This window comes from Arachis hypogaea, chromosome 17 (genome assembly GCF_003086295.3).
Source record: "Arachis hypogaea cultivar Tifrunner chromosome 17, arahy.Tifrunner.gnm2.J5K5, whole genome shotgun sequence".
Taxonomy (NCBI): domain Eukaryota; kingdom Viridiplantae; phylum Streptophyta; class Magnoliopsida; order Fabales; family Fabaceae; genus Arachis; species Arachis hypogaea.
In genome coordinates, this window is record NC_092052.1 from 94,771,804 (window position 1) to 94,780,183 (window position 8,380).

At 36.7% G+C, this 8,380-nt stretch overlaps 1 non-coding gene across 1 annotated transcript; it reads left to right on the top strand.

The window, feature by feature from the left end:
* The first annotated feature begins 564 nt into the window (after positions 1-564).
* Positions 565-672, top strand: LOC112768833 (small nucleolar RNA R71). Its single transcript, XR_003186217.1, has one exon. It is a non-coding gene; the product is annotated as a small nucleolar RNA R71 (small nucleolar RNA).
* The last annotated feature ends 7,708 nt before the right edge of the window (positions 673-8,380 follow it).

An 8,380-nucleotide genomic window follows, 5' to 3' on the forward strand; every position in this document is an offset into this window, starting at 1 on the left:
CTGCTTAGAATTCTCTGTCTGTTGCTGAGAAGATGATGGAAAAGGCTTGCCATTGCTAAACTTATTTCCTCTACCATTGTTGTTGTTGAAACCTTGTTGAGGTCTCTGTTGATCCTTCCATGAGAGATTTGGATGATTTCTCCATAAAGGATTGTAGGTGTTTCCATAGGATTCCCCCATGTAATTCACTTCTTCCATTGCTGGGTTCTCAGGATCATAAGCTTCTTCTTCAGAGGAAGCTTCCTTAGTACTGCCTGTTGCTGCTTGCATTTCAGACAGACTCTGAGAAATCATATTGACTTGTTGGGTCAATATTTTATTCTGAGCCAATATGGCATTCAGAGTATCAATCTCAAGAACTCCTTTCTTCTGAGTTGACCCATTATTCACAGGATTCCTTTTAGAGGTGTACATGAATTGGTTATTTGCAACCATTTCAATGAGTTCTTGAGCTTCTGCAGGCATCTTCTTCAGATGAAGAGATCCTCCAGCAGAGCTATCCAATGACATCTTGGTTAGTTCAGACATACCATCATAGAAGATTCCTATGATGCTCCATTCTGAAAGCATGTCAGAAGGGCACCTTCTGATCAATTGCTTGTATCTATCCTAAGCTTCATAGAGGGACTCACCATCCTTCTGTCTAAAGGTTTAGACTTCCACTCTAAGCTTACTCAATTTTTGAGGTGGAAAGAACTTTGCCAAGAAGGCATTGAATAGCTTTTCCCAAGAGTTCAGGCTTTCCTTAGGTTGTGAATCCAACCATGTTCTAGCTCTGTCTCTTACAGCAAAGGAAAGAGCATAAGTCTGTAGACTTCAGGGTCAACCCCATTGGTCTTGACAGTGTCACAGATTTGCAAGAACTCAGCTAAGAACTGATGAGGATCTTCCAATGGAAGTCCATGAAATTTGCAATTCTGTTGCATTAGAGAAATTAATTGAGGCTTAAGCTCAGAGTTGTTTGCTCCAATGGCAGGGATAGAGATGCTTCTCCCATAGAAATCAGGAGTAGGTGCAGTAAAGTCACCAAGCACCTTCCTTGCATTGTTGGCATTGTTGTTGTTTTTGACTGCCATGGTTTCTTCTTCTTTGAAGAGCTCTGTTAGGCCCTCTAGAGAGAGTTGTGTTTTGGTTTCTCTTAGCTTTCTCTTCAAGGTCCTATCAGGTTCAGGATTAGCTTCAACAAGAATGCTTTTATCTTTGCTCCTGCTCATATGAAAGAGTAGAGAGCAAGAAGGTATGGAATCCTCTATGTCACAGTATAGAGATTCCTTGAAGTGTCAGAAGAAAAGAAGAATAGAAGGAGGAGGTAGATAGAAGAGAATTCGAACATATAAAGAAGCAGGGAGTTCGAATTGTACCTTGAGGAGGAGTGTTAGTCCTTTAAATAGAAGGATGTGAGAAGAGGGGAAGAATTTTTGAAATTAAATTAAAAAGATTTTGAAATAATTAAAAAGAAATTTGAAAATTTGATTGAGATTTTCGAAAACTAAGATTGGGAAAGAAATCAAGTGATTTTTTGAAAAAGATTTTGAAATCAGAAATTAAAAAGATATGATTGAAAATTAATTTTGAAAAAGGGTGTGATTGAAAAGATATGATTGAGAAAATATGATTGAAAATCAAATTAAAAAGAGAAAGTTTTAAAACTAAAGTTGATTACTTGACTAACAAGAAATTAGAAGATATGATTCTAAAATTTAAAATTTGATCCTTTCTTAATAGGCAAGTAACAAATTAAAAATTTTTGAAGTAAATCTTGAATTAAAGCAAGGATTTTTTAAAATAGTAAAAATAAATATAAAATGGAAAGAAATTGATTTTGAAAGAGATATGATTGAAAAGATATGATTTAAAAAAGATTTGATTTTGAAAAAATATGAAAACTTGAAAAAAATGTGAATTAAAAACAAAATCTTCCTTCTAGTGTCATCCTGGCGTTAAACGCCCAGAATGGTGCCCATTCTGGCATTTAACGCCCAAATCTCTACCTTTTTGGGCCCTGGCTGGGCGTTTAAACGCCAGTTTTCCTTCTTCACTGGGCGTTTTGAACGCCCAGCTTTTTCTGTTTGATTTCTCTGCTGAATGTTCTGATTCTTCAATTCTTTGTATTATTGACTTGAAAAGACATAGTTTTAAAAAATATTTTTGAATTTTTGATGATGGGAATCAATAATAAATGCAACTAAGATCAAATAAACAATGCATGCAAGACACCAAACTTAAAAGTTTGTATACTAAGGACTATAACAATGTAAAAATGCATGTAAGAAACAACAAAACATACAAAACAAGAGAATTTGAAGACCAAACAATGAAATCATCAAGAACAACTTGAAGATCAATGAAGAACAATATGTATAAATTTTCGAAAATTAGAAGGATAAAGACATGCAATTGACAACAAACTTAAAATTAGACAATAGACTCAAATAGGAAACATAAAATATTTTTGGTTTTATGATTTTAAAAATTTTTTGTATTTTTTTTTCGAAAATTATATAGAAAAGAAAATAAAGAGAATCAAAACTTTTAATAAGAATTCCAGGAATCATGCAATGTTAGTCTAAAGCTTCAGTCTAAAAAGATTAGACATGTTTGGCCAAGCTTCAGCAGGACATTACATCAATAGCTAAATTGATGAGAATCAATCAGCTTTTGTGATGGTGGGAACATCACCTTGAAACTCTAGAATTCATTCTTAAAAATTCTAAAAAGTACCTAATCTAAGCAACAAGATGAACCGTCAGTTGTCCAAACTCGAACAATCCCCGGCAACGGTGCCAAAAACTTGGTGCACGAAATTGTGATCATCAACAATGGCGCCAAAGACTTGGTGCTCTCAAACGTGAATCACACTTTGTCACAATTCCGCACAACTAACCAGCAAGTGCACTGGGTCGTCCAAGTAATAAACCTTACGTGAGTAAGGGTCGATCCTACGGAGATTGTCGGCTTGAAGCAAGCTATGGTCATCTTGTAAATCTCAGTCAGGCAGATTCAAATGGTTAAGGAGTTTAAAGTGATGAAAATAAACATAAAATAAAGATAGAGATACTTATGTAATTCATTGGTGGATTTCAGATAAGCATATGAAGATGCTTTGTTCCCCTTGAACCTCTGCTTTCCTATTGCCTTCTTCCAATCATTCATACTCCTTTCCATGGCAAGCTTTATATTGGGCATCACCGTTGTCAATGGCTACATCCCGTCCTCTCAGTGAAAATGGTCCTGATGCTCTGTCACAACATCGGCTAATCAGCTGTCGGTTCTCGATCATGTCGGAATAGGATCCATTGATTCTTTTGCGTCTGTCACACGCCCCACAATCATGAGTTTGAAGCTCGTCACAGTCATCCCTTCCCAGATCCTACTCGGAATACCACAGATAAGGTTTAGACTTTTCAGATCTCAGGAATGGCCGCCAAAAATCTAGCCTATACCACGAAGGTTCCAATCTTAGATTAGAAACCCAAGAGATACGCATTCAAGACATTGCTAGTAAAACAGAGGTGGTTGTCAGGCACATGTTCATAGGTGAGAATGATGATGAGTGTCACGGATCATCACATTTATCAAGTTAAAGAACGAATGAATATCATGGAGAAGAAATAGACTTGAGTTGAATAGAAAAACAATAGTACTTTGTATTAATTCATGAAGAACAGCAGAGCTCCACACCTTAATCTATGGTGTGTAGAAACTCCACCGTTGAGAATACATAAGAACAAGGTCTAGGCATGGCCGTGAGGCCAGCCCCCAAACGTGAAAAGGTCTATCAAAGTATATCAAGTGTATCAAAAGTTAATTCCCCCCGATTGTCTGAAAATACAATAGCAAAAGGTCCTATTTATAGAAAACTAGTAGCCTAGGGTTTACAGAAATCAGTAATTAATGCAGAAATCTTCTTCCGGGCCCACTTGGTGTGTGCTTGGGCTGAACATTGAAGCATTTTTGTGTAGAGACTTTTCTTGGAGTTAAACGCCAGCTTTTGTGCCAGTTTGGGCGTTTAACTCCAGCTTTTGTGCCAGTTTTGGAGTTAAACGCCAGAATTCTTGAGCTGATTTGGAACGCCTGTTTGAGCCATCAAAACTTGGGCAAAGTATGGACTATTATATATTTCTGGAAAGCCCAAGATGTCTACTTTCCAACGCAATTGAGAGCGCGCCAATTGTCCTTCTGTAGCTCCAGAAAATCCACTTTGAGTGCAGGGAGGTCAGAATCCAATAGCATCTGCAGTCCTTTTTCAGCCTCTGAATCAGATTTTTGCTCAGGGCCTCAATTTCAGCTAGAAAATACCTGAAATTACAGAAAAACACACAAACTCATAGTAAAGTCCAGAAGAGTGATTTTTATTTAAAAACTAATAAAAATATAATAAAAACTAATTAAAATATACTAAAAACATACTAAAAATAATGCCAAAAAGCGTATAAATTATCCGCTCATCGTTATTCAAATAATAATTATAGGAGTTTGATATAAATTATCTTCAAGGTTAATTATCAATTGCAGGAGTTCACAGAGTTACAGAAGGATTCAGTGTATAAAGCAGAGAAAGGGAGCTCACTGGCACAAAAATGCCAGTAAGGGGTATTTTGGGCGTTAAACGCCATAATTGGCACTATTATGAGCGTTTAACGCCAGTAAAGATACTTTCTGGGTGTTAAATGCCAGAATGGGTACCATTCTGGGTGTTTAATGCCAGAATTGCAGTATCCTAGGCGTTTAGAAAAACGCCCAGTGATAAAGGCTTTCTAGCATTTAACGTCCAGCCAGGGTACCTGGCTTGACGTTAAACGCCCAAAAGAAGCAACAAATGGGTGTTAAACGCCAAAATGGGTGCCATTCTGGGTGTTTAATGCCAGGAATGTAGAGGGGAGGAAGTTTTGTTTCCAACTCAAATTTTTTTTCAAATTTTCATGGTTCCATCCAAAATTTCTTGCATAAATATGTTACAAATTATCATCTTTCAATTTAAATTTAAAAAAGAAAAACAAATTAAAAATAAATTTTTCTTTAATCCTAAAAATCTTTCTCAAATCTTCTTCAATTTCTTTTCAAATCTTTTTCAAAACTCATCTATCTTTTTAATTTCTTCTCAAATCTTTTTTAACTCATCATACTATCTTTTCAATTTCAGATTTATCTTTTTCAAATCTCTCATATCTTTTCAATTTTAAAATTTCATCTTTTCATATCATATTTAACATTCATAAATCATATCTTCTATCATATCTTTTTCAAAATTTTCGAACCCACCCCCTCCCTTATAAATTCACACTCGGCCTCCCCCTCTCCTCCATAACTCAAATTTGACTCTCCTTCTATTCCTCTCCTTTCCTTTCTTTTGCTTGAGGACAAGCAAATCTCTAAGTTTGGTGTGTTTTCGTGATCATTGAGCTAAGATTCACTAAGATCATGGCTCCTATGGGAAAATAAACCACTTCAAGAGGCAAGAAAGAGAACACTCCAAAATCACTTTGGAATCAAGAGAGGTTCTTAAGCAAAGAACATGCAGACCATTACCACAAAATAATGGGTCTAAGGTCCGTGATCCCAGAAGTTAAATTTGATCTAAAAGAAGACGAATATCCGGAGATCCAAGAGCAGATTCGAAACAGGGGCTAGGAAATTCTAGCTAATCCTGAGACAAAGATGGGTAGGAATATGGTTCAGGAATTCTACTCAAATCTATGGCAAACAGATAAGCAGATAATGACTGGAACCTTCTTCTATACCTTTCGAACCATAGTCAGAGGGAAGATTATTTACTTCTACCTGGACAAAATAAGAGAGGTCTTCAAGCTGCCTCAACTACAAGATGATCCAGAATCCTTTAATAGGAGAATGGTGAGATTAGATAAGCGCATGGACCAAGTTCTAGAGGACATATGCATCCCTGGAACCAAGTGGATAACCAACACAAAGGGTGTCCCAAATCAACTCAAGAAAGGAGATCTCAAACCAGTTGCTAGGGGCTGGCTGCACTTCATTGGGCGTTCTATACTGCCTACTAGCAACCGCTCTGAAGTCATTGTCAAAAGAGCAGTGATGATCCACTGCATTATGCTGGGAAACGAAGTGGAGATTCATCATCTGATTTCTTGTGAGCTTTATACAATTGCAAACAAGAACTCCACTGACGCCAAATTTGCTTACCCAAGCTTAATCTCTCTGCTATGTAAAGATGCTGGGGTAAAGATGGGAGTGGATGAGTATATCTCAGTAGAGCACCCAATCACCAAAAAGTCAATGCAAGGACAACAAGTGCAAGACAACTCCATCAAAAAGAGGGCACAGAAGTTCCTCCCAGAAATCCCTCAGATTGACTACTGGACCCGCCTAGAAGCATCTGTCACCAACCTGCAAGAAGCTATGGATCAACTGAAAGAAGAACAGCAAATTCAAAATAGCATGCTCTGCAAACTGCTAGAGGAACAAGAGAAGCAAGGGTGTGAGCTACAGGAGCTGAAGCGCCAGAAGCTGTCTCTTGAAGGGCCAAACATCCCACAGATTGAAGGAGCATCCATCTCCCAAAATAAAGGTTGTTGAGTCCTAATCTTAAATCTGTGATAACTTTTATTATTAGAGATCTACCTTAGGAGTCACATGAATAGTAGTAATTAGTATCTTTACTTTTATTTTTTTTATTATTATCTTCAAGTAAGCTATAATTTATTTTTCTCATCATCATTAAACATGAATAAAATAGCAGATTTTTTTTTAGAATAAGGAGGCAATTTTTTTTTCGAGTTCTTAATAAGAAAAATTCAAATTATTTATATGTGGTGGCAATACTTTTTGTCTTCTAAATGAATGCTTGAACAGTGCATATTTTTTATAATGAAGTTTATGAATGTTAAAATTGTTGGCTCTTGAAGAATGATGAAAAGGAGAAATGTTATTGATGATCTGAAAAATCATAAGATTAATTCTTGAAGCAAGAAAAAAGCAGTGAAGAACAAAGCTTGAAAAAAAATAAAAAAAATAAAGAAAAAACAAGCAGAAAAAGCCAGTGACCCTTTAAACCAAAAGGCAAGGGCAAAAAGGATCCAAGGCTTTGAGCATTAATGGATAGAAGGACCTAAAGGAATAAAATCCTGGCCTAAGCGGCTGAATCAAGCTGTCCCTAACCATGTGCTTGTGGCATGCAGGTCCAAGTGAGAAACTTGAGACTGAGTGGTTAAAGTCGTGATCCAAGGTAAAAAGAGTGTGCTTAAGAACTCTGGAAACCTCTAATGGGGGACTTAAGCAAAGCTGAGTCACAATCTAAAAAGGTTCACCCAGTTATGTATCTGTGGCATTTATGTATCCAGTGGTAATACTGGAAAACAAAGTGCTTAGGGCCACGGCCAAGACTCATAAAGTAGCTATGTTCAAGAATCAACATACTAAACTAGGAGAATCAATAACACTATCTGAATTCTAAATTCCTATAGATGCTAATCATTCTAAACTTCAAAGGATAAATTGAGATGCCAAAACTGTACAGAAGCAAAAAGCTACTAGTCCCGCTCATCTAATAAGAATTTGAGCTTCATATAAAACTCTGAGATATTATTGCCTCTTGATTTTCTTTCTATCTTATTTTATTCATCTATTTGCTTGAGGACAAGCAACAGCTTAAGTTTGGTGTTGTGATGACCGGATATTTTATACGCTTTTTGGGGGTATTTTCATATAGTTTTTAGTAGGATCTAGCAACTTTTTAGCACATTTTTATTAGTTTTTATGCAAAAATCACATTTCTGGACTTTACTATGAGTTTATGTGTTTTTCTGTGATTTCAGGTATTTTCTGGCTGAAATTGAGGGACCTGAGCAAAAATCTTATTCAGAGGCTGAAAAAGGACTGCATATGCTGTTGGATTCTGACCTCCCTGCACTCAAAATGGATTTTCTGGAGCTATAGAAACCCAATTGGTGCGCTCACAATTGCGTTGGAAAGTAGACATCCTGGGATTTCCAGCAATATATAATAGTCGATACTTTGCCCGAGTTGAGATTACGCAAACTGGCATTTAACGCTAAGTTTCTACCCTATTCTGGCGTTAAACGCCAGAACTGGCATAAACGTTGGAGTTAAACGCCCAAACTGGCACAAAAGATAGAGTTAAATGCCAGGAGCAGCCTATGCACATGAAAGCTTCAATGCTCATCCCAAGCACACACCAAGTGGGTCCCAGAAGAGGATTTATACACTATCTATCTTAGTTTACTCATTTTCTATAAACCTAGGTCACTAGTTTAGTATAAAAACTACTTTTAGAGACTTACTATGGACCTTATGACATTTTACATCTGAATTTTGTTTCTTCTACGGCATGAGTCTCTAAACTCTATGGTTGGGGGTGAGGAGCTCTGCTATGTCTCGATGG